The sequence below is a fragment of the Bidens hawaiensis genome, unplaced genomic scaffold (assembly GCF_021521415.1).
Source record: "Bidens hawaiensis isolate Kalapana, Puna unplaced genomic scaffold, B.hawaiensis_p1.1 tig00023456_1, whole genome shotgun sequence".
Classification (NCBI taxonomy): domain Eukaryota; kingdom Viridiplantae; phylum Streptophyta; class Magnoliopsida; order Asterales; family Asteraceae; genus Bidens; species Bidens hawaiensis.
In genome coordinates this window covers 252,512-280,210 of record NW_027493689.1, presented here as the reverse complement: position 1 = coordinate 280,210, position 27,699 = coordinate 252,512, and the positions used below count along the sequence as shown (strand labels likewise).

The following is a 27,699-nucleotide window of genomic DNA, read 5'->3' as shown; positions in this document are numbered from 1 at the left end:
AAGAATATAAATTATTTTATTGAAAGCAAGAAACAAGAAAAATAAATCTTGAATGATTACAAGCAGAAACGTCGTTAGCAACAGCTCTATACAAACAAGAAAAGCAAACAAACTACTGATATAGAAGAAGTGTTAATTTATTGCACTCATAACAATGAATAGAATGTCTTCTTCTAAGGAGGCGACGACCTAATTGCACAAGGAAGGAGCAGATCGTTGACACGGTATTCCAAAGATAAGCCCAGAGAATTTGGTGTTTCCATAGCTAGCACATGAAAGACGCTCCATTCCAAACTAGAAGACGCGTCAATGAGAAGCTACACTGATCGGGTTAAAGAAACCTGGGCTCATAGTCGATAAATGGTCTGAAACTCTTGTCTCTATAAATTAGGATCATAAGCTTTAAAATTTCTAAAGCTACATCCTTTTTGGAGTTTCAGTTCTTTCGGGTTTCATCCCTTGGATTACTATCAGATGTGGATCTGTCATAAGCTTTTTCCTTTCTTGAATGAACAGACTTACTTCGACTTATTTTGTTTGATTGACTTTGACTTGTAGAAATGTCCTTGATTGCTTCAAGAATTGGAGTCATAGCTTATTTCATCATCTTTTGGAGTTCGTCTTTATATTGGGCGGGAATTTCTTTATTTTCATTATTAATGTTCTCCTCATTCTAGTTTTCTTGGAAGAATTGTTCTGAGAATTTTCACTTTCTTCTCTTGACATACTAAAATAAAATTTTAAAGATAAATTCAATGTTCGGGGAATTCAAAACTTATCTTTTATATATCATATTATAGTTACAAGAGTGCACAACATTATTATATAGCTACATTTGTTTACAACTACTAGGGTTCTTATTGTCTACTTCTTCTAGCGAACAATTAATTTCTTGATCTTGGTGTTTTCTTTTTCCTTTTCTTTCATCTCTATTTCTTTCTTGAGCATTGCTTCTGCTAATTTGGTAACATCAATTTCATAATGAGTTAAATCATCTTTGATATTATACATTCCTTCTAAGGAATTATAATCCATTTCGGACATTCACCTTTAGAATGTAAGAATCTTGAATTATTGGATATCTAAAATATTTCTGTCCCTGAGGATATTCTTCCGGATAGATCATTACCTCTTTTCCCTTTATCATCATTAGTTTCTTGAATCTGCTTGATCATGCTCCATGCATATTCTGATTTGGAATGATCAGAGCTAGTGGAATGTTAGTATCGAAGGAATTTGAATCCTCCTCCATTTTTGTCTAATATGAGTCTTCATCACTGGATACAGGGATTGGGAGTAAAGTTGTCCCCATACACCCTTTTCCTTTACCCGATCGAGGTTGAAATAATCCTCGACTAAATTGACGATCGGACATCCGTGCGATGTTATATTAGGGATAGGAGTGTATTCCTATATTATCCGTACTTTTGTATCTTATTTGTAGCAATTTTATTATTTAATGTTGCAACTCTGATACTTTTAATCAAGAACCAATAACTATATAATAAGATTGAATCTTATCCGTAATATTTTTTTAATCATTCAATGATTATATCCTTTGATATTCTAAAAATGAATACCAATGATTTCATCATAAACTTAATAACTGATTAAAGCCTAGATATAATTAAATATCTAATTTTGATAGGAAAAGTTAACGTACAAATTAAATAGCATGCTAATTGTAATAATTAAGTAGTGTAATTATTCTGTAGCGTAAAATTACACTACAATGTAATTATATAATTATAGTCCTATGTGTATATATAATTGCATTATTTGATTCTCACAATTAGCATGTTAACTTAATTTATATTTGATCCAAACTCTCTCTCTCTCTCTCTCTCTCTCTATATATATATATATATAGAAGATTTCTTTTGAGAACCACTTTGAGTTTTAAGAACTCGAAAAAGCTCAACATAACAATTTTTTTTTTTTGAATTTTTTTACACATACGTAATATATGTAGGTTACATATACGTAAAAAAATTACAGAATTTTTTACGCACCGCATCAACTTTTTACATATGTGTAACAAACGGTTAAATTAGTGTAATAAGTGGACAGCTTTATTTTCTCTCCTACCATAATTTTTTAATCAGATTTAATCTCAACCACATAATCTAATCTATTTAATTAAATGTGTGGTTAAAAATGAAGTTATTAAGTTCTTAAAACTCAACAAGGTTTTCAAAATATCCCTCCCCAATATATATATATATATACACTTGGTTAGATCCCGTGTTACACACGGACGAAAAATATATAAAACTTCATATGTATGTGTGTGCGTGCGCGTGCGCGCGCGCACGTGTGTGTTATATACATTTTAATGAATTGTAAACGTCAGATAATTATAGGATTTCAGTAAATCAAGACATTTAAGTATAGATGTTGTAAAATAAGTTGTGTGTTATGAAAACTATTTTTATTGAAATTATAAGACATTTAAGTACACAACATAAAAAAATGCTACAAATATGAATATAATAATGAGATATATTTATAATTTTATTAAACTGCGCATTTAATAAAGCAACAATATAATCCAAATCTTTTGGCTTAAACACCATTTCAATCCAAACATCCATACATCCGGTCCAAGCGCTCATAAATAATTTCCCAAAATCCAAAAAAAAAAAAAATGAAGTCTCAAAATTAAAAAAAAATAACAATTAAAAAAATTAATTGTTTTTATTACTCAATAAATTATGATTTTAACAATTAATTTTGAAACTTTCTTCAACTTAGTAGTTAATGTTTAAAATTAACATGTGAAAATTATATAAATGGAAAATTGATGAGTTGGAAGCCTTTGTGGGCATGCTAATTAAATGTCATGTGAAAACCTTATATTGCTTTAATAGTATAGTAAGATATGATCCAAACTCTCTCTCTCTCTAAATATATATATATATATATATAGGGTAAGGTTAAAATAAAAACATACTTGACTTGTGAAAAACTCTAGAAATCCATTCTCAACCACATGTTTTTAATTAAAGTTTGAAGCTTGTTGTTCAAAATTAAAGTTAATAAAAAATGTAAAAGTAAATATAATTTGTTCTCTCTCTTGAAAACATAAGTATAGTAAGATATGATCCAAACTCTCTCTCTCTCTATATATATATATATATATATATATATATATATATATATATATATATATATATAGGGTAAGGTTAAAATAAAAACATACTTGACTTGTGAAAAACTCTAGAAATCCATTCTCAACCACATGTTTTTAATTAAAGTTTGAAGCTTGTTGTTCAAAATTAAAGTTAATAAAAAATGTAAAAGTAAATATAATTTGTTCTCTCTCTTGAAAACATATATAAAAATTAGTAAAAAAATGTTAAAAAATAACAAAACATTTTTTTCCGATTTTTCGATGGTTTGTATTAAATGTAACAACATATATTACATGTGCATAAAAAAACAAAAACAAAAAAAAACGATGTTAAAAAGGTTGCATTTGAAAAAAAACAGTTGCGTTATCTGATAAAAATGTTGCATTAGGTCTAATGCAACTTCACCTAATGCAGCTTCTTTTTGTAAAATAAAGGTTGCCTTAGGCCACTTTTTTGTAGTGTGTGTGTATATATATAACCCACTTGAGTTGTGAAAACTCTAGAAACCCACTCTCAATCACATCTTTTTAATTAAAGATTTAATCTTGTGGTCCACAATTAAAGTTAATAAAAAATATAAAAGTTAATTTACACTTTCTCTCTCCTGAAAACATATATAAAAATTAGTAAAAAATGTAAAAAAAATAACACAACATTTTTTTTATGTTTTCGATGTTTTATATTAAATTTAACAACATATATTATATGTAACGAAAAAAAACGATGTTACATAGGGTTTTCACGGGTTTTAACAACTCAACTGGGTTTTCATTCTATACTTTGCCTGGGTTCTAGTGAAAACTCTTTTTAAAGAGAAAACTTAAAAACTCCTAAAAACTTCTAAAAAACTATTTTTAACTTTTTTTTAATTTTTTTTGAAGTTTCTTTTTTTTTCCATTATTCTTATATGTTGTTATTGGTTCAAAAAAAAAAACTTGACGGTAACCTTGTCGGTATAGTGTGCATTGCATATATGCAAAAGTGTTTGTATTGCATAGAATACAACACTATTGCACATATTTGATACACACTATTGTATATATGCAATATAAGACTAATACACACATCGAATACACATTAGTACGTATGTGTAATACAACATTAACGCACATGTGCACTACATCGACTTTTATTTTATTATTATTTTTTTCATAGAATACAACACTACTACACATATACAATACACAAATATTGAATATATGCAATAAAACACTATTAAACTAAAAAATACATAGTAATACACATGTGTAATACAACGGTATCGCACAGTAATACGTATGTGCATTACAGCGGTTTTTTTTATTTTTTTATTTATTTTTATTTTTTTATATTTTTTGAGTGAAATATAAGAATATATAAGAATAATGGCTAAAACAGAATTTTGAAAATATTTTTTTATTTTTAATTAAAAATAATTCTTTAAAAGTTTTTAGGAGTTTTTTAGTTTTCTCTCTAAAGGTGAATTTCTCTTGATCCTCTCCCTATATATATATAGGGTTAGTTATATTTGAGAACACAAAAAAAGTTAAGAACTTTTAGAAACTCTTAAAAACCAAATGTTTTTTTTAACTTTTTTTATATATTAACATTATTTGAGACTTGTTTTATCATATTTATAAAAAAAAAATTTTGATTCTATATATAAATCAAAAGTTACACATGTTATGTGATAAAAATTTACATATGTGTAAAACAACATAGATATGTGTAAAAAAACTAATTTTCATAATTGTAATCGTAAATATAGATGCCAAAAGTGATAAAATTATACTTAAATAACATTAACCTACGAAATTTTTTACAAAAAACGTTAATTATTAAGAGTTTCTTCAAGTTCTTAAGTAATTTAAGAGTTCTCAAATGATACCAATCCTATATATATATATATATATATATATAGGATTAGGTTCATTTCCGAAGTTTTCTTATTGCGAGAAGTTCTTCCAGCCAATCATATAATTTTCTTTTTATTTTATGTTTAATTAATTATTGGGGCATATTAGTAAAATTTTCATGTTTTGTTTTTTGGTAACTATTTAATAAGTCAGGAGTTTCACACATCATTTTCTTTTTATCCTTTTTTATATTATATTGATTATTAATTTTTTATTATTTCAAAAGTCTTTTTACAATTCCATATTTTTATATTAAAATATGAAAAACTCACTCCGAATAATTATCCCAACACATTAAAAGTAGATGCTACACATCAATGTTAATAACATATCCTATACACATCATACAACATATCCTACACATTAAAAATATATGATATACATCAATGTTCCCAACATATCCTACACATCATACAATGTATCAAACAACATATCCTATACATTAAAAATACATGCTACACATCAATCTTAACAATATATCCTACACATCATATAACATATCCTACACATTAATTAATCAACATATCCACAACCCATATATGAACATACATAACACATAAATGATCCTACATGTTATAAAATTTACACGTACAAAGTTCAAAATACCACATACACAGTACATATATGAACTCACGCATGATAAAATTTACACATACACAATTCGAAATACCACCTCCACAGTACATACATGAAGCTACACACAATAAAGTTTACACATACACAATTCAAAATACCACTTACTCAGTACAAAATAAACTCCTTTTTTATATTAAACTACGTATAATAAATAGTGGACTACGCTAATAACTTACAATTATAAAATTTTCACATACATTAATATCTAGCTTAATGAAAGAAATAAAATAGTAAAAATTATATACGACACTATGACTATTGATTAAGCATAAAAAATGAAACCGTTAATATCACTTACACAGTACAAAATAAACTCTTTTTTTATATTAAACTACATATAATAAATAGCGGATCATGCTAATAACATACAATTATAAAATTTTCACATACACTAATGTCTAGCTTAATGAAAGAAATAAAATAATAAAAATTATATATGACACTATAACCATTGATTAAGCATTAAAAAAATGAAACCGCTAAATGCATTAATGTCTAGCTTAATAAGGGATACATCACAAAACACATATGCACCCTTTTTAATTAAAAATATGTCATCAACATGTATTTGTATTTATGAATTTGCCATTTCTTTTGTTGACCACTGATTAAACATAATCAATGGTTCAGATTCTCTTCTCGCATTTCTCGCTATAATATCACTTCTTGCAAGATCCATCCCCTATATATATATATGGTTGAGTTTAATAGAGAAATCATATTAGTGTGAGAAGTTGGAGAAATCTTTTGAACAAATCATATTTTTTCTTTTCTTTTTCTCATTTAATTAAATATAAGGGTATAATGCTAAACCTAATAATTTATTTTATATGATAAGTATTAATTGTATTTTATAGTTTCAAATTGTCAAAACAAATTAAATTATTAACAATAATATCAAATCATCATTCAAGTTTTGAGCCGATCATACCACTTTTTATTTATTATTATTATTATTATTATTATTATTAATCCTTGTCACTTCGTCAACCATTATTATTCATTTCCTTCTTATATTCTTATTTATCATCTAAATTTAATTTGACAACGTTTAACTTAACAAAGTGTCCCATAAGTACACTATTAACACTTCATCAAATTGTATGTATAAAGCATATGTGTAGGCTTATATCAATTTGTGTATCTTTTGACCCCTTCATGTAATATATATGTGTAGTATTTGATTCCTTTGATTTATTTATATAGTGTTTTATTTTGCATACGTATTAATAACACAACAAATTATTTTGAGTCGTATTCATATGTAGGATTTGCTCACTAGACCAGCATAATTTTTTTTTCAGTATTATTCATGTAACATCCTACACATTTATTATTTAAGTCGTATTCATGTGTAGGATTTGTTCACCAGACCAGCAAAAATTTCTTCAGTAGTACACATTTATTATTTGAATCATATTCATATGTAGGATTTGCTCATCCGACCAGCATATTTATTTGATTGTATTCATGTAACATCCTACACATTTAATATTTTAGTCGTATTCATGTGTAGGATTTGTTCACTAGACTAACATAATTTTTTACAGTAGTATTCATGTAACATCCTACACATATATTATTTAAGTCATATTTATGTGCAGGATTTGTTCAACAGACCAACATAATTATTTTTAGTTGCATTTATGTACCATCCTACACATTTATTATTATTATTCCTATACACATTATAATAACCCTACATATAAATATTTTGCATGTGTAGACTTTGTTCAAAGTGTGTGGGTTAAAATATCCATTCGAGTTCTTTATAATTCAAATCTACACAAACACATAATATACTTACAATAAATTATGATAAAAGTTACTCATCCACTATGTCAAAATAAATCTACGCCTGAAATAACAATAATTAATAACAAACAAAATCTAAAGAAATTCTGTATTTTCGTAAAATAGTTAACTTAGAATGTAAAACCTAATAGTTTGTTTTATATACAAAAATAATATAATTAACCTTATCTAAACAGGACACAAATTTGGAATGTGGCAGGCCATCAATTTGGAATGCATTAATATATGAACGTTTTAGCTTAAACTTCTAAATAACTAAATACCAATATACCCTTTTAGCATTAAATATATTAAAAAAGGAATATCAATATTACAAGATTGTCATCTTGAATGTAGGCCATAGATCAATACAATCAACGGTTGTAATTAACTTCTCATACTTCTCACGCTAATATGATTTCTTCACTGAACCATTTCATATATATATATATATATATATATATATATATATATATATAACATTAAATATTAAATTATTATCATACATATACTTTTATGATAATTTATTTTTATCTAATGTATGCATATTTGTCATATAATGCAATTGTTTCTTTTTATGTAATACAAAATTTCTTAGAAGTTACAAGTAGTATTAAGCTCATGGCTTAAAATATACATTATAGAACTAAGGTCATGGTGCTATACAATTAATTAACATGAAACATGCAATTGTTTATTAAGCTCATGGCTTTATATATACACTTGTGGCATTAATATTTATTCATCTCTTTTTAACATGATGGAAAAGTAAGAGAGAATGTTTATTCAATAAATTAATGTAAATGTCATTACTTTTGACGAAGATCGGCTTTCCTGTCATGTCCAGTTGTTTGTGATGTTTTTTTTGGAATCCTGGCATCTTGTTTTCTTTTAATTAAATAAAGGGAAAATACCTCACAAGAACACACCATAAATATTGTTAAACAATCATGAATATTCGACGTTGAAAAAGGTAGCACGTAAATGTTTTACGTCCATAACTTTGGAATGTTTGTTCTTTCTTTTAAGTTTTAACAACGCCCTAAATCGGGAGTTTGGATAGCTACTTCAAATAGATCTAGAAAAAGAATTGGTGCAAAAGTTGCTTAATGAGACAGTTGAACTAGACAGAAGAAACTGTAGTTGAAGAATTTTTTTTTTCAATGGGCTACTCTATCGGATATAGATATTAAGTATTAGCTAACGAATTATGAGTCTTACGAGTTACGACGTTATTGCCGGTAAGGTTTGCTACACAACAAGCGATAAAATCCTCCTCTTGTAATAAAAGAGAGTCCTTAATTTTGTCTACTTGTCACTTTTAGATAGCATCCAAATTGGTTTTTCAGCTCATCTTTTTACCCTTTGCATCGTGGATCCTGCGTATCAAAACTCCCAAACTAATTGAAACAAGATCTATATCGAAACCTCAATGCCTCTAACACAATTCCTATCAAAATTCCCAATCATGTGCCCTGAGGTAAAAATTCGAATTCGCTGCCATCAATTATGTGTTGTGATTAGTTCATGTCAGGATTAGGTTTTTAACGTATTATTATCAATTTTTGTTGCTTTTTGTAATTGTTGTTGTGTTAAAATATCAATTCAAATAGGTTTTATATGTAAATTTACACTTATTGTATGATTAGTATTGTACAGGTTTATATTGTTAAACTTGGATTAAAGGACTAAAAGTGTGATATGCTGAAAAGTTCAAGGATTAAAGATGATGAAGGGCTCAAGAGGCTAACAACATGGTGTATAAAATGATGCTTCTCTCACCTCGAGAGATCGATCGTAATCACGTTCAGTTTTCTTTCATCTAAAACTCTAGTTTGTCTAATCTTCAATCAAAGGAGAATCTATTGAAGAATTCTACACTGCTTCAATCTTGTAATGTTTTACTTCTTTGTTGTTTCTTTTTATCAAAACTGTTAGGTTTTAGTTTTGTGATAATTAGTAGATTAATTGTAATTGTGATTGAATCTTGTATCTTTTTTGTTTTTGTTGAAATAAAATTTGTGTTTTCTGCTCAAATTTTATCATGTTGGAAAGTGTATGATTTCTTTGCTAGTTAGGGTTTTCGTTTGCTTCGTTCTCAAGCTTAATTTGTGATATATTGGTATTTGGCTATTAAGGTTTTAGCCTATTTTATTATGAACTAGCGATCTTGTATGAGCTAACCAAAACTTTATTTTTAGTAGGATTTGGCTTTGTTCTCAAGTATAAGCTACCAAAACTTTGGTATTTAGCTGGATTGGGTTTGCTATCTAAAATAGGGTTGTGACATAGGTTGTTGCCCTTTTACCTACCAGCTCATTGTAATCGTTTGGATGTTTTTAATGTGGAAGTTATTTAAAAAAAAAAACTACCAATTATTCTTGCTCTTCTTCGTGTTAAGTTATGGCACGGATGACCGTGATAAAGGTATTTAATACTGAAACTTAACTCTTTACCTTCAGTGAAATAAACAAACTTTGGGAAAACATGTGTGATCATGTGTAGTTATATTTGAAAGGCACGTAATATGTAGGATCTTTTAAAGGCACCATTGCTGATTTTTGAAAGGTAGGCTTCAACCGAAACAATTATCCAGTCGGCCGGTGAACCACTTCGAGCCGGCCTGGTCTGAGGATCGAACGGCCGAACTGGTCCGGCCTCAAAAGCATTGCTCTAACGTGTAACAAATAAGGAGATTTAAAGAACAAATGAAGAATGAGTTTGACATGAGTAAGCTTAGTCTCCTACTGCTTTGGCCGAAGTCTCCTCCAATATAAATGATGGGTTACTTAAATATGCACTCTATACCTGGATATCAAGGCAAACGTCATGGGTGAACTCGTGATAGATGACCCAGTGGGTTGTACCTTACCCTGGCGGCTTGATTAACTACAATATCTCTTCATTTCTATTAAGGAAAATTCCAAAATAACCATTTTTATCAACTTTTTTCCAACTAGCGATGGTTTTGAAAAAAATATCCAAAATAGTCACCCTTTCCCATCGGATCCAATGTAAACAAGAACTAATCTGACGGATTAGATGGGCCTCTAAAATCTCGCCACGTGTCACGATGTTTGGTCTTCTGACGTAACACGAAGCCAATTCGTCGTCCAACGAAACTTGTTTCGTCTTCCGACATAATATTTCATCTTCTACATCTCAAAACCTGAACCTCCATAACCAATCTTCATCTCCGTCTTTCTTATTTCTCCATATAATAAACCAAATTCATAATGTAAATTGTTTAGTTTTTCGACGTGTACAAAACCATAGTATTTGTTTTCCACGAATCACATTTTTTGTTAAGAAATCGATGAAAGATTAATCCGTTAAATTCGACGGTAACTGGAATTAAACCGTTGGACCCAACGGTTTAATTTTACGTCAGTTCATCACTTTTTACGTTAGACGATTTTTTTACGTCAGATGTGACATAATATTTGTACACGTGGCGATTTCTAATATGCTGAGTTAATATGTCGGATCAGTTCTTGTTTGCGTCGGATCCGACGAAAAAATATGACTATTTTTGGTGTATTTTCAAAACCATTGCTAAATTTGGAAAACGTTGATCAAAATTGATTATTTTGAGAATTTTTCTCTTTTAATTAAGTCAAACTGTGAAAATATTCTGTTACGCTAAAGTTTTATATAACAAACTAACGATATCTCATACCATTAAAATTAAAATTTTATTCATTTTTTTACGATATCTCATCCATCATTATCACCGTGACACCGTTGGCCATGAAACCAATTTTTTTTCTTTGCCAATTTAGTGGTTGTGAGTTGTGATTACAATACAGAAAAAAAAGAAAAAGAAAAGTAGGGGTTACACCATTAAACATTTAAATGTTTAATTTGCCATCAAGCATACATGTATTGTACATGACTAAACTAAACCAAAAAAATAAGGAGCCATGATCTATGTAAACTAAGTAGCAGCGTTTGGAAACCAAGACCATACTAGAAAACTTAACTAGCCATTATCAAAGGATCGATACAAGACAGATAAATGTTTTAGAATTTGGAGAGAATATATAACAACAAAATTCAAACATACAATAATTCAACAACACTACTTCTAGCATGTACTGCTTTTTTTTTTAATACGTTGGCGTAAAGAAGAAACCGATGCTTGACATTTTTTTTAATACGTTGGTTTACACATGCGTGCGGAATCAAGTATGGGGCAGGCGTGTGGAATCTAAATGACTCCTTCACCACCATTTTCAAGTATGTCATTTTTGCGGTATCCAGTTCTTCTACCTTTTGTATTTCTCCTGCGCAATTTCGGATTTCATTTTGTAGTTTTTCCAACACTCTTGGATTTTTAATGATCTCGTACATTACCCACGTCAAGGCCAGAGCAGACGAATCGATTCCACCCATAAGTATATCCTGAAACATTATTTGGGGATTATATTTAATTAGACCTCTATCAAAGAAAACACAATAAAATAAACCGTTTACCATCATAAGAGCTTTTAAATCTGCATAACTCGGTCGATAGCCAGAAGCATTTGGTTTAGAAGACATGTCAAGTACAGTATGGACAAAATCTTTGTCCTCATCACTTACATCTTCCACTTTATTTTTGAGATGGTCATCAATGATTGTGTCAATGAACCTATCAAGATTTCTAAATCCTTCATTCAGCCTACGATTCCATCCACTAAGTTGATCAATAAAATAACCCAACCACGGAAAAGAATCACCAACGGATCCATTCAATAATCTAATGGTTTCATCGAGCATAAAATCCAATGACGGACCGTCTAGCAGTTCTCCATAGCTCTTACCAAACGCCACCTTACACACCTTATGCTTTACTATTTCTAGGAACATACTGCTTAGATTCACCTCGGTGTTAGGTGGATTTATCGATAGAGAATGGACAATGCTCTCCATCTCTGTCACCAGCACATGATTAGTCAGCTTAGCTCTCTTAGGACCAAGGAACTCGGTTACCAAAAGCTTGCGCATCTCTCTCCAGTGATCGTTGTGTGGCGAGAAGGAAACATCATTAAAATTGTACGTTAGTAGTTTGGTAGCTTGGAAAAATGCGCGTGAACAAAAATTGTGATCTTGAGTTTTTAAGACTTCTTTGGCCATGTCAGTAGAAGAGATGATAAGAAAGGGTTGTGAACCAATTTGGATTTGCATAACGGGGCCAAATTGTTTCGAAAGTTGCCAAAAGGCCTCATGACGAGGCTTACCGAGTAGTTGGTGCAAGTTTCCGAGTATGGGAAGTTTTGGAGGGCTTGGGGGAAGCTTAGCCTTGAATGACTTCTTGGATTTTATGGTACTATAAACAAATATGCAGAAGATGGAGATGACTAATACTGCCCATTCATTGAAAATGGCCATGTGGTCGGTTTAATTTGGCTCATGGTGGTATTTTAAGTTACTCCTTTCTCTACTTATAATGGAGGCTCTCTCTTGTTCTCTTTAATTACTTTTTTTAAACAGCGATTTTCTTATGTGTTAGGCCACTGCATTTTCTAAATTTAGAGACCCCCCTTGTCCCAATTTGTAGACTATGTTGTCTTATGGACGTTCCCCCGCTAACAGTCATTTACAGTCGTTATGTCGTCACAAGAACATAAGTCTATATAATGGTGGCTAATTAGATGACTAATGACGATATGAAAGAAGGAAAAAAGGAAAATCATTAAAATATAATATTCTTTTGAACCAATACAATCCGGTATGAAAAATATCCTTTTTTAATACAAACCGTACTATATAATTTTTTTTACTACATTGTTGTTCTTTAGCGCAAGCTTCATTATTTTGAGAGTTGTCTGTTATGTATGCGATATAATTATCATCAATGTATTCATTAGTGCATGTTTCGTTATTGTAACTTATGAGATTAAAATATGATGTATTCGTGGGTTGATTCCACCGGGGGGCATAGGGGCATCAGTGGCCTAACACTTTCCGTGACGGTGTGTCTGGTTTATGGCGTCTTTAGATTTGTTTAATTTTGGTGAGTGATGGTGTCTGCCTACATACAACTCACGAGTTGGTACATCAACCTGACGGGGATTGTGTACAATATTTGTTTAGTGATCAACGCTTATCACTCCTTATACCATACAACTTATGTGACCATATATTTGTTTCGTAATTTGTTATTCGTATAGATACTTATTTTAGACATTCGTTATGATTCGTTTGTTTGTGTTCTGATCATGATAATATTAACCGTATCGCTTCCGCTGCCCTTTGACTTTGTGTCCCGTTTGCTTCCTTCTTGTCGACTTATTGCATTTGTATAGTTCTTTTGTTACTGAGCAATTTTTGACACAGCCATGTATTTTTTTGTTGTTTACTTTGCTTATGTGGTAGGCACTCAAGAATCATGGGGATTTGGGAAGAGAAACTAGAGAATTTTAAAGAAATTGAAAGATACATGGCTGTGTCAAATATATATCATGTTTGCTTCTGTCTTTTCTTTTGACTTCATATAATGAACCGAGCCAAACAAGGTCTATGAACCCAACAATCTCTGACTCAAAGGCCTTGAACACTTTCATATGCGCTCCTGATCGTACTTCTGTAATTTGTACATTTGCCTTCTGGTAGTTGCCACTATCAACTAACCTAAAGGCCCGTTGAAGCTCCCCAAAGCTACAACATGTCAATCATGACTAAACATGCCCCTAACCTGTTCTCTGCCCCCTGCAAGCTCCCACTCAAACAAACCATCGAATCCTAAGATATCCTGAGAACAAACACTCTCCATATTCAGCAAGTAATCCACTTGAGAGACCTTTTCAGCTGGAAAACAATTTTTCTTAATCCATTGTCGACCTGGAACTGTAACCGAAACAAGATGTGTGCTCCCACTGTCACGGTGTTCTCCGACTGATTTAACCTTCCTAGCTCGCTTATCCTGAATTTTCACTTTGGCTCTAGGTTTATTACTTGCAAAAAGAACCCTCTTCTTCCCACAAATTCTGTGAACCGAGCTTTGTATTTCATTGGAACTGAATCAACTCCTTTCGGTGATACGTCGATAATATACAACGATCCCCTTTTCTTTCCACGAGCCAACATGAGATTCCCTTTGACTACCTTCCACTTCCCATTCCTGAACTTATCATCGTGCCTTGGTCGTCCAACTATCCAACTAAAATTAAATGTTTCTTCAAACTTGGAATAACCCTCACGCCTTTCAAAGTCCAAGAAGTACTGGCTGAAGTCTTCAAATCAATGTCGTTGATGGCCGTAACATCAAGAACTTCATCATTAACAAGTCTTACCTTCCCAAAATCACCAAACTTTAGATTCTTCATCATTTCACTATAGTGAGTGGCATGAAACGATGCATCAAAATCCATAACCTAGGAATCAACATTACACTCAACACTACAAACCAAAGCCTCATCATCTAAATTGTCTTATGCAGTGGTATCTTTTGTAACGTCTTTCTTATCATTCAAATATTGACTCATAATCTTGTCTCTTTATAACTCTAGCATACTATATCTTTACTAGCCTTAAACTGACTCCTATTCCTACTCCTATTGCCTCATTCTTTTCCTAACCTCTACCTTCTGTGATTAACATATTGCATGATGATTCACCTAAACTTCTACGTCTTGAATATTCTCCCAAAATCAGGTCCCAAATCCCATAAAAGTAATTTTTGTAGATGAACTACAAACCGCAGTCACTATTCTAGACCAACTATTGAGCCAAAGGGATAATAACAACATTCCTTGAACTTCATCATAAAACTAATGTCAATTAATACTAAGCGGGACATGATCGAATTAAGATAATTAATAAGCGTTGTAACAGACCCACCCTCTTTCATTCTTGTTGTCACTAGCTATCAGATAAAATAGACCTTATTCGCTTTTGAGGTATTCTCATACATGTTGGATAGTAAATTCATCATACTACGCGTCGTGGTTTCCTTCATGATGTTAAATGCTACATGTGACATCTGCCCCGATCCGACCCGACCCAGGTACCCGTTTCTCTAATCCGATCTCTTTCTTTTATGATTTAATATTTATTTTTACTTATATTTTACTTTTAATAATATATATTTTCCTTCCCGCCTCTTTCTCTCTTTTCCTTCCCGCCGTCCCGTCCCTCTTCTCTCTTTCCGCCTTCTTTTCCCTCTTGTCGCCGTCCCGCCCTTAAGCCTTGAACCTCTCTGTCCTTTGTTCCTTCCCGCCTAAGGTTGTCTGCGCAGCTCCACGCGCCAGACTCTTTACAAGGAAGCCTGCGTGAAGACCACCTGTTACTGCGATACGCGAGACGAACTGTCCCCGCAGCGCGCTAAGGATTTTAGTTCTTCCCGCGGCGCGCTATGGATAATGTTCTTCTCGCGACGCGCTAAGGAATATAGTTCTCGCGACGCGCTTAGAATTGAAGTTCTTCCCGCGGCGCGCTTAGAAATATAATTCTTCCCGCGACGCGTTAAGGTTGGTTCTGTCTGCCTTCGCGCTCGCGCACTTTTGCCTTCGCGCTCGATGCCTTCTCGCGTTTAACCCTTGAGTCTTTTCTCCTGTTTAATCTAGCCGTTTGCTTTTGTAATGTCTTATCTTCTGTGCTGTTGACCTAACCTGTCTTATGTCTGAAAAGTTACTTTCGGCGCAGCATGCGCACCAACCCCATTGGTTGGCAGAAAAAGTGACTGACATTATCTTTTGGAGATCTGCTTTTTCCATGCTTGACCAGTACCTTTATCTGAACCGCCCATGCCTTTTTACTTCCCTGTCAGCCTTTTTCTCTTTTTCCCTGCTACCATATCTTTTGATATCTTTTACTTTTCTGAACTTGCTTTTGATATCTTTTGTTATCTTTTGTTTTGTCTTGTTCTGTTTGTCTTGGAATCTTTTCCCCTTTTTCTGGATTCATGTCTCCTAGGGTTTCTCTATAAATAATAATATTATTTTTCCTAACACATCACACACAAACACTTAATTTAAATATTCTCCTTGCTCTCGTCCTTGTCCTCTGCCGTCTCCTCTCTTTGCCTCCGTCTTCCTCCCTGTTCTACCCTGCTTTTCCGGTAATATATATTATATAATAATTTACTTATTAATTATGCTAACTTATAATCAAGACATTAAAACAAATCGTTAAAACAATAATCTTTAATTATAGGTTAACTTTGCTTGTTTGGTTCTTGCTTTACCTATCTTCACACCGATTATCAAGTGAGTAATCTCGTACCTAATCCCTTTTATTTTTAATGTTTTGGGATGTTCATGTGTTCATACAAACTTAGAGTCTTAAACTGTTTATGAACTTTAGTCGCGCAGTATCCCATGTGTGGAGGACGTAGACTTGGCTGTTTATTTGTATGTGTGGATCATTAACCGTCTTGTCGGTCTATTCCGCAGTTCTCATGGTACCATTAGATGAACACGGGAGAACTATCGTTTATGATTTTCTCTTTTGTTTACACATGCACAGTTTGTCTTATTTGTGAGCTCAATTGTGAGCACTGGCAGTCTATGAATCTTAGAGTTGGTCCCGATCAGATTACACCCCTGTTGAAAACCAGACATACACATGTTGCGCGCAGATTTATTGTTATCTATGTATTAACTATTAAACTTGATTTCTCACCAACACGCAAGTGTTTGACGTTTTATTTTAACACATGTTCAGGTTTGCAGTAGCTGTTTTGGAGCTCGAGATAACCTAGGAAGTTTTCTTTATTTTGGACCTAGATAAAAATGTATCAAGACAAGTTATTGCTGTTCGAATATTATGATTTATAATATATTGATTTATGACGATTATGTTATCTTATGTATACCTTGTGCGTGCGCGAATGAATGTATTTATTAAATATTGACACCCAATAGTGTCACGAGTAATGAAACAATATGTGGCGCCCCGATGTATAATCCGCCTTTGGTCGGGGTGTTACAGATTGGTATCAGAGCTCGTTGACTTTAGGATAGGTGGTTAGACGTAACGGCCTAGAATACCTAAGAGTCCCTTCTCGCGCATGAGAGAAATCTCATGTTTGCGCGCTTATTGTTAATTACTCGTTATTTATGAATATGCTCGCGCCTGCGCAGTATATGATTTTATGTTTTATTCCGCGATATTTCGATTTTTATTGATTTTACTTACATATTCGTTTGTTGGGATTGAAAATCCGAAAAGTCATGGTGATACATGAATAGTTGATTTTCAATTTTCAATTACGATTATGTTCTGAGGTTGGAGACTTGAAAAGTCATGGTGATACATGAATTGTCAACCTCCAATACTCATTTTCTTGTATATTTTATATTGAGGATTGAAAAGTCATGGTGATACATGAATCGTCAATCTCCAATACTCGTTTACTCGTCATTTTAAATTGAGAATTTGGAAGGTCATGGTGATACATGAATTGTCGATTCTCGATTCGAATTTGTTACCTTTATTAAGTCTGCATTTAAAGTCATTTATTTTACTTTAACTTTGATAGTATCTAACTCTGCGAAACCAAGCTTTATAAGGTTATACTTTGCGATAAAACCAAGATATTAACAAAAATTAAAACTTTTATAGAATGCCTCCACTATCAGCTCGCCATCTTAGGAAGAAAGAAGCCGCGCGCAGACGATCGCTGCAACGTTCCCAGGAAATGGCCACCGCAATAGCCCAAGCTTTGAGCCAAAACAATACCAACACCTCCGGTTACAACATTAAATCCTTCAATGCGGGTAACCCTCCAAAGTTCACAGGTCTTGAAGGAGCCACCGTGATGCTCCAGTGGCTTGAGAAAATTGAAAACACTTTCCTCCATACCCAATGCCCCTCAAACAGACGAACCCTATATGCCTCCAGTGTCCTGGAATCTAGAGCGCTTACATGGTGGAATGGAGTAGCTCATGCGCGTGGCGCAGAAGCTGCTTCTAGCATGACATGGGAGGAATTCAAGGAAATTCTGACGCGAGAATTCTGCCCTCCCAACGAAGTTAAGCGCCTGGATGAGGAATTTTGGAATCTTAAACAATACAGTGGCGAAGCGCGCGAGTACGCGACGCGCTTCCATGAACTAAGTTTGCTTGTCCCTCACCTTGTTACCCCTTCCCGCCGAGCCATCGAGAAATTCCTTGGGGGTCTCCCCATGGAAATTCAAGATTCTGTATGGGCCAGAAACCCAGTAACCCTCCCTGACGCTATTGAGTTGGCCGCTGTGCTCAGCGACAACCATGTCAGAGCAGGAACCTTGTTCCTGCGGGGAGCTGAGAAGACCAAACCCACCAAAACTGCCCCTGAACCAACAGAAACCAAACCAGAACCCTCAAACCATAACCAGAAACGTAAGCGCAGACAAGCTTACGCGCTTACCAACCCACCCATAGTCCAGCAACCTGCCTACCAACCTCTAGTATACGCCCCTCAACCACTGTCCGCCTACCCAACACCTCCTGTAGTCCACAACTATGCCTTAACCAATCCAGCACTCCCTGCCCCGCCAACTAAGAAACCTTACACAGGAAACCACCCCTTTTGCCCAACCTGTAGACTCCACCACCCACCTCAAGTCCCATGTCGACAATGTAACCGATGTGGCCGCGCTGGCCACCTTGCAGAAAACTGTAGAGTCCTTCCCGCCAATCCAATTGCGCCAACACCACCAGTCTACCCGCAGAACCCACAACCAACCTACCAAAACCCACGACCCAGATCGTGCTTTAACTGCGGTGATCCTAGTCATTTCCGGAACGCGTGCCCGAGGCTACAAGTGCAAATCACACAAGCGAATCCGGTGAACCAGATTTCAAACCAAGTGACGCGTGGACGAGCTTTTAATATAACCGCGCACCAAGCGCAAGAGAATAATGACGTAGTTAATGGTACATTTTTACTTAACGGAAATTATGCTTCTATACTTTTTGATACTGGCGCCGATCGAAGTTTTATCTCTCGCGCCTTTGAGCAGAAGCTTGCGCGACCGCGCGATAACTTAAAAGAAGATTTTTCAGTTGAATTGGCTAATGGTGAAACTATTTTAATAAACTCTGTGATCAAGGATTGTACGCTTAACCTTAATGAAAACGATTTTCTAATCGATCTCATCCCCATGCCTCTTGGAAGTTTTGATATTATCATTGGTATGGACTGGCTTTCGAAGAATCGCGCCGAAGTTATTTGCGCCAAGAAGATGATTCGCATACCTCGAGAAAATGGTGATCTTCATATCTACGGCGAGAAACCCTCCCGCGGTCTTAAGCTTATGTCTTGCGCCGAAGCCCAAAGGCTTATGCGGAAGAAGTGTGTTGCATTCTTAGCCCATGTGGTCAAACCCGATGAAGAAAAGAAGCTTCGCGATATCCCTGTTGTGCGTGATTTCCCTGATGTTTTTCCTGATGATCTTCCTGGTATCCCTCCCGCTCGTGAAGTCGAGTTTCGTGTTGATCTTGTCCCTGGTGCTTCCCCCGTAGCTAAATCTCCTTACCGTCTTGCGCCCGCTGAGATGCAAGAATTGGCAAGTCAACTTCAAGAGTTGACCGCTAAAGGATTCATCCGCCCTAGCTCTTCGCCCTGAGGTGCTCCGGTGTTGTTCGTTAAAAAGAAAGATGGATCGTTTCGCATGTGTATCGATTACCGCGAGTTGAACAAACTCACAATTAAGAACCGGTATCCCTTACCGCGTATTGACGACCTCTTTGATCAGCTCCAAGGTGCCTCTTGTTTCTCCAAGATTGATCTCCGCTCTGGCTATCACCAGTTGCGCATCCGCGATGAAGATGTTCCGAAGACTGCTTTTCGAACCCGCTATGGCCATTTTGAATTCTTGGTCATGTCCTTCGGTTTAACCAACGCACCCGCCATTTTCATGGATCTAATGAATCGGGTGTGTAGACCTTTCTTGGACCGTTTTGTGATCGTGTTTATCGATGATGTTCTGGTGTATTCTAAGACCAAGGCCGAGCATGAGCAACATCTTCGGTTGGTGTTGCAGAAGCTTAGAGCTGAGCAACTCTATGCTAAGCTTTCCAAGTGTGAATTTTGGTCTGATGAAGTACAGTTTCTTGGTCATGTTGTAAACAAGATGGGTATTCATGTCGACCCATCCAAGATTGAAGCAATCAAGAACTGGTTGACGCCATCTTCTCCTACCGAAATCCGTTCCTTTCTGGGCTTAGCTGGTTACTACCGGCGATTTATTTCGAACTTCTCAAAGATCGCTTTGCCTTTAACAGCTCTGACGCACAAAGGTAAACCGTATATTTGGGGCTCGAAGCAAGAAGAAGCCTTTCTGACGCTCAAGCGTTTGTTGTGTGAAGCTCCTGTTCTTGCGCTACCTGGGGGTAATGATGATTTTGTCGTGTATTGCGATGCATCCAACCAAGGTCTCGGTTGTGTTCTTATGCAACGAGGCAAGGTTATCGCTTACGCATCAAGGCAACTCAAGATTCATGAAAAGAATTATACAACTCACGATCTCGAACTTGGTGCAGTTGTATTTGCCTTGAAGATCTGGAGACACTACCTTTATGGTACTAAGTGTATCCTCTACACTGACCATAAAAGCCTTCAGCATATCTTTGATCAGAAGGAACTTAACATGAGACAACGCCGATGGAACGAACTCATCAGTGATTACGATTGTGAGATCCGGTATCATCCTGGTAAGGCTAATGTGGTAGCCGATGCGCTCAGCCGAAAACCCTGCCAGCTTAACTGTATCTTGCCGCGCACGCAGCTTCACTTCGCGCCGATCCTAAGCAACCTTGAATCGCGCACTCGTGACGCGCAGCGCGCATCCATCAGTAATGGTAATCTTCGCGCCGAGTTAGCGTGTGGCGCGGAAGCGCACTTTGTCCCTAATCTGAGTGGAATTCTTTGTTATCTCAATCGCATCTGGATTCCCTTTGATGAGAATCTTCGCGCTGATATCCTGAGTGAAGCGCATAAATCTCGGTATTCTATTCATCCCGGCGCTGATAAGATGTACAAGGATTTGCGCATTACTTATTGGTGGCCCGGTATGAAAAAGGATATTGCTGTGTTCGTAGCTAAATGCCTGACTTGTTCTAAAGTAAAAGCTGAACACCAACGCCCATCTGGTTTGCTCGAACAACCAGAAATTCCTACGTGGAAATGGGAATGTGTAGCGATGGACTTTATTACAAAGTTACCTTTGACAGCAAGCAAACATGATAGCATTTGGGTAATAGTGGATCGTTTGACTAAGTCTGCTCACTTTCTGCCCATTCGTGAAAACTACCGTGTTGAGCAACTCGCGCAGCTTTATGTCAAGGAAATTGTCTGCCGCCATGGCACTCCTTTGAGCATCATATCCGATCGCGATGGCCGTTTTATATCCCGCTTTTGGAAATCTCTCCAATCTGCGTTAGGAACTCGCTTGGACATGAGTACGGCATATCATCCTCAGACTGACGGACAGTCTGAGCGAACTATTCAAACTCTTGAGGATATGCTTCGATCTTGTGTTCTTGATTTTGGAGGTAATTGGGATTCACACCTACCTCTGGTCAAGTTCTCTTATAATAACAGCTATCATTCCAGTATTGGTATGGCCCCATTTGAAGCACTTTACGGTCGTAAGTGCCGCTCCCCGATTTGTTGGAGCGAAGTGGGAGAAACTCAAATCACAGGACCCGAACTTGTTCAAGAGACAACCGATAAAATCGCCAAGATCCGTGATCATCTGCTGACTACCAGAAGCCGACAGAAGAGTTACGCAGATCGCAGGCGAAAGCCTCTCGAATTTCAAGTTGGTGATCTTGTTCTCCTCAAAGTGTCGCCCTGGAAGGGTGTTGTCCGCTTTGGGAAGAAGGGTAAGCTTGCTCCTCGTTATGTTGGTCCATTCAAGATTCTCGCGCGTGTAGGAAAAGTTGCCTACAGACTTGACCTACCGCCCGCGCTCAGTAATGTGCATCCAACGTTCCATGTATCCAATCTCAAGAAATGTTTAGCTAACGAGAACCTTCACATACCACTTGATGAAGTTCAAGTTGATGAATCCATGCATTTCGTTGAGAAGCCTGTTGAGATTTTGGATCGCGAGGTAAAGCAAACCAAGCGCAGTCGTATCCCTATTGTTAAAGTTCGATGGGAGTCCAAGCGCGGAGCCGAGTTTACATGGGAAAGGGAAGATCAAATGAAGATCAAGTACCCGCACCTGTTCTCTGCGCAACCTACTTCGAGATAAATTTCGGGACGAAATTTCTTAAAGTAGGGGAGACTGTGACATCTGCCCCGATCCGACCCGACCCAGGTACCCGTTTCTCTAATCCGATCTCTTTCTTTTATGATTTAATATTTATTTTTACTTATATTTTACTTTTAATAATATATATTTTCCTTCCCGCCTCTTTCTCTCTTTTCCTTCCCGCCGTCCCGTCCCTCTTCTCTCTTTCCGCCTTCTTTTCCCTCTTGTCGCCGTCCCGCCCTTAAGCCTTGAACCTCTCTGTCCTTTGTTCCTTCCCGCCTAAGGTTGTCTGCGCAGCTCCACGCGCCAGACTCTTTACAAGGAAGCCTGCGTGAAGACCACCTGTTACTGCGATACGCGAGACGAACTGTCCCCGCAGCGCGCTAAGGATTTTAGTTCTTCCCGCGGCGCGCTATGGATACTGTTCTTCCCGCGACGCGCTAAGGAATATAGTTCTCGCGACGCGCTTAGAATTGAAGTTCTTCCCGCGGCGCGCTTAGAAATATAATTCTTCCCGCGACGCGTTAAGGTTGGTTCTGTCTGCCTTCGCGCTCGCGCACTTTTGCCTTCGCGCTCGATGCCTTCTCGCGTTTAACCCTTGAGTCTTTTCTCCTGTTTAATCTAGCCGTTTGCTTTTGTAATGTCTTATCTTCTGTGCTGTTGACCTAACCTGTCTTATGTCTGAAAAGTTACTTTCGGCGCAGCATGCGCACCAACCCCATTGGTTGGCAGAAAAAGTGACTGACATTATCTTTTGGAGATCTGCTTTTTCCATGCTTGACCAGTACCTTTATCTGAACCGCCCATGCCTTTTTACTGTTCCCTGTCAGCCTTTTTCTCTTTTTCCCTGCTACCATATCTTTTGATATCTTTTACTTTTCTGAACTTGCTTTTGATATCTTTTGTTATCTTTTGTTTTGTCTTGTTCTGTTTGTCTTGGAATCTTTTCCCCTTTTTCTGGATTCATGTCTCCTAGGGTTTCTCTATAAATAATAATATTATTTTTCCTAACACATCACACACAAACACTTAATTTAAATCTTCTCCTTGCTCTCGTCCTTGTCCTCTGCCGTCTCCTCTCTTTGCCTCCGTCTTCCTCCCTGTTCTACCCTGCTTTTCCGGTAATATATATTATATAATAATTTACTTATTAATTATGCTAACTTATAATCAAGACATTAAAACAAATCGTTAAAACAATAATCTTTAATTATAGGTTAACTTTGCTTGTTTGGTTCTTGCTTTACCTATCTTCACACCGATTATCAAGTGAGTAATCTCGTACCTAATCCCTTTTATTTTTAATGTTTTGGGATGTTCATGTGTTCATACAAACTTAGAGTCTTAAACTGTTTATGAACTTTAGTCGCGCAGTATCCCATGTGTGGAGGACGTAGACTTGGCTGTTTATTTGTATGTGTGGATCATTAACCGTCTTGTCGGTCTATTCCGCAGTTCTCATGGTACCATTAGATGAACACGGGAGAACTATCGTTTATGATTTTCTCTTTTGTTTACACATGCACAGTTTGTCTTGTTTGTGAGCTCAATTGTGAGCACTGGCAGTCTATGAATCTTAGAGTTGGTCCCGATCAGATTACACCCCTGTTGAAAACCAGACATACACATGTTGCGCGCAGATTTATTGTTATCTATGTATTAACTATTAAACTTGATTTCTCACCAACACGCAAGTGTTTGACGTTTTATTTTAACACATGTTCAGGTTTGCAGTAGCTGTTTTGGAGCTCGAGATAACCTAGGAAGTTTTCTTTATTTTGGACCTAGATAAAAATGTATCAAGACAAGTTATTGCTGTTCGAATATTATGATTTATAATATATTGATTTATGACGATTATGTTATCTTATGTATACCTTGTGCGTGCGCGAATGAATGTATTTATTAAATATTGACACCCAATAGTGTCACGAGTAATGAAACAATATGTGGCGCCCCGATGTATAATCCGCCTTTGGTCGGGGTGTTACACTACATCTTCTGACAACGACGGAGTTATACAAGCCATAGCTTTCTTATCTAACTTCTTCCATTCTACTTATGACATCTTTTCTGGTTTTTCATCTTTAAGCACTACAATCAAGTCTTTCTGACAAAGTAGCGCTTCAATCTGCATCTTCCACTAACCAAAATTCTATCCATCAAACTTCTGTATCATAACATTTCCGTCTTCTTCCATGGCAATGACTAAACGAAACTTGAATAAAAAACAGAGACATACACAGCAATGACACGGGCATTAACGACTGTTCTATTGAACTCTGTTAAACAATCAATCTATTCAACGCGCAGTGGAGTAATGAACTTTGATATTCAAAAAACTGAAAATTAGACAGAAACGATAAAACATGACAATACGGTTGGCATTGTTTTTATGGTCTCTGTAATTGGTCTCCTTTGATTCAGCAAATTGTTCTTTGCACAACAGAATTTGATTTCGGCATGATCGAAAAACACAGCAGCACAAACGGCTGACTGCCAGTGGCTGAAAACTACTGTCGACGCAAAATCTGTTTTCGTTCTTGGTTATCAATGCAAACTAAATCAATAAAATTGCTTTTGACTTCTGATATCCAAATCATACATATTATTATCTAAATATTTCTGACACTTTTAATACTTTTTGAGCTAGTTTTAATAAATTCTACTCGATCCTAGTTCATATTTAAAAGTTTAAAAGTTTTAAAAGAAAACGAGCTAAGAATTATTATTTTTACTAAACTTAAGACAACAAGTAATATGTATAATAATAGTAATATAAATTAGCATGACGAGCTACACCATGAAAATTAAAAACTAAATATGTTAATTTGCATGTTACAACTAAATGAGCTTAAAAATTAAAAAGATGATAAGACATTTAAATCATTACACATGTAATTTATTATATTAGTTCTCTTATTTATTTTTATTTGTATTTTTGAGGTAGCCACATGATGGTCACGTTGGATAAGAGAAATAAGATAAGCACATGAATTGAAGAATAAGTGGGCTTTGCATTTGTTATGGCCCACAGCAAAAGAGGGCTCGTTGTGTGAAAAATAGGAGTTTTTGAGATGTTAGCAATTAAAAACAGAGATGGCAGAAGGCCAGGGCATGTGCCGATAATTTATTTTAGAACCCTACAACCTTCGACAAGGAGAAAAGAGGATCAAGAATTAAAGTTCGATTGATTGGAAGAGATCTTTAATCATTCGGTTTGAGATCTTTAATTTGCTTGTCATTTAATTTATTGTCATGAACTCAAGTACTTCTTTGTTTTTATGACTATGATCGGCTAAACTTGTTAGAACCATCTAGTTTTTGGTTAAATAATGATTGATTAATGAGTTGTTGATTTTTATTGCTTTATTATGTGACATACTACTAAGTTTGATATTTTTTTTGTCAAAGTAAATCTCGCGTGATCTTGTCTTGCATGAATTAGTTTCGTGTCGGTTTAGGGTTACATGTTTTATCGTTTACTTGGTGTCTGCGATAAATTTATGGTAGACGTGCCATAGGATTAGTTGACTAGATTTGTTTAAGCCCAGTAGTCCACCTCTTTTTAGTCCTACCCAAATAATTAGAGTCACTTGTCTTGTTGCCTTGCCGTTTTAGGTTGGCCATTGCTAGACATCGATCAGATTATCTTTATTAGGTTTGCTCAACTTGTAAGTTGAGTTATTTATCGATTTAAGTTGAATTACTCCTTTTTCCCTAAACTTGTTAAGAGTACGAATCCAAAAGCAGGAAACTGTGTTATTGAGACCTGCCCAGAGATATAGCATTGGGGTACGCTAGGTTTTCACCAGTTATTGCTACACGCTTTCTAGTATGATTAGGGGTTATTAGTGAAATCTACCCAGAGATCTAGTTTTCCTTAGTTATCCCTAGTTAGTTATCTTTATACCCCGATTTCACATGTTCGTTAGCGGCCGAGGCTTCTTAATCATCATTAGGATACTAGACCTAGGTGGTTCTATTCGTCATATATGAGAGTTCGCGTTAAGTTTCCCGTTGGAATCCGTTAGTGTCGTTAACTTTTGTTAAGTTTCTAGTTTAGTTAATTTAGTAATTTAGTTTTAATAATTAAAATAAAATAGGCAAATCAGGGGTGAAGCTTCTTGGGAGAGTTGTTAGTAAAGACACTGGGTTTATTAGAGGGTTGGAAAAGAAGAGAACTACTAATGTTGCTGATTTGATACGTCTTCTCCCAAAACTTGGTGACCCGCAGAGTGAGTTACTTTTGCTTCGATCATGTATGGGTATTGCTAAACTTTTCTTCGGTTTGAGAACATGCCAACCTGTACACGTGATGGAGGCAGCGTTGTTCTTTGACAAGGGATTGCGTGAGGCGATCGAGGACATTGTAGTTTGTGGAGGTCCTTTCTTTGGAGACCTCCAATGGAGACTTACTTCCTTACCCATTAAGAATGAAGGTTTGGGGTTGTATTCGGCAGTAGAGGCTTCCTCCTATGCGTTTGTCGCCTCGAGAGCGCAATCGTGGGTGCTTCAGGATCACATTTTGCTAGATAGCGGTATATGCGGAATGGATTCTGATTATTCTTGTGCTTTGGCTTGTCTTCATGATATGATTCCAAACGTCAATTTTAGCAGTTTCACTAACAAAGAGACCGCCCCCTCTAAAACCCAACATGCATTGGCGAGTGCTCTTTTTAGTAAAATTGTTCACGACATAGAGTCAAACTTTTACATGACAAGTAGACAAAAAACCATTTTTGAGTGTCTACGAGCACCACATGCTCAAGATAGATGGGTTAGGCCAACATATGTCTCCAACGGAGTATCGTACTATCCTTAAGTATTGCCTCATAATTCCTCTATTCCTGGTTGATGAGATATGTCCAGTTTGTCGTAAGGCGTGTTTAGACTCATATGGGGAGCACGCGGTGCATTATAAAGAGCTACCGGGTTCAAGTACCGACACAATCTGATTAAGGATGTGCTCTTTGACATATTCAGGCGGGCCAGAATTTCTGTTAAGAAAGAAGCACCTGTGAATTTCCTAGCTGACCCGTCGGAGGAAAAATCATCTCTTCGACCAGCT

The 27,699-nt window shown here is 35.6% G+C and overlaps 1 pseudogene; it reads right to left on the bottom strand.

Moving 5' to 3' along the window:
* Window positions 1–7,517: 7,517 nt before the first annotated feature.
* Window positions 7,518–12,841, bottom strand: LOC143567619 (parthenolide synthase pseudogene; annotated as a pseudogene).
* Window positions 12,842–27,699: the final 14,858 nt, after the last annotated feature.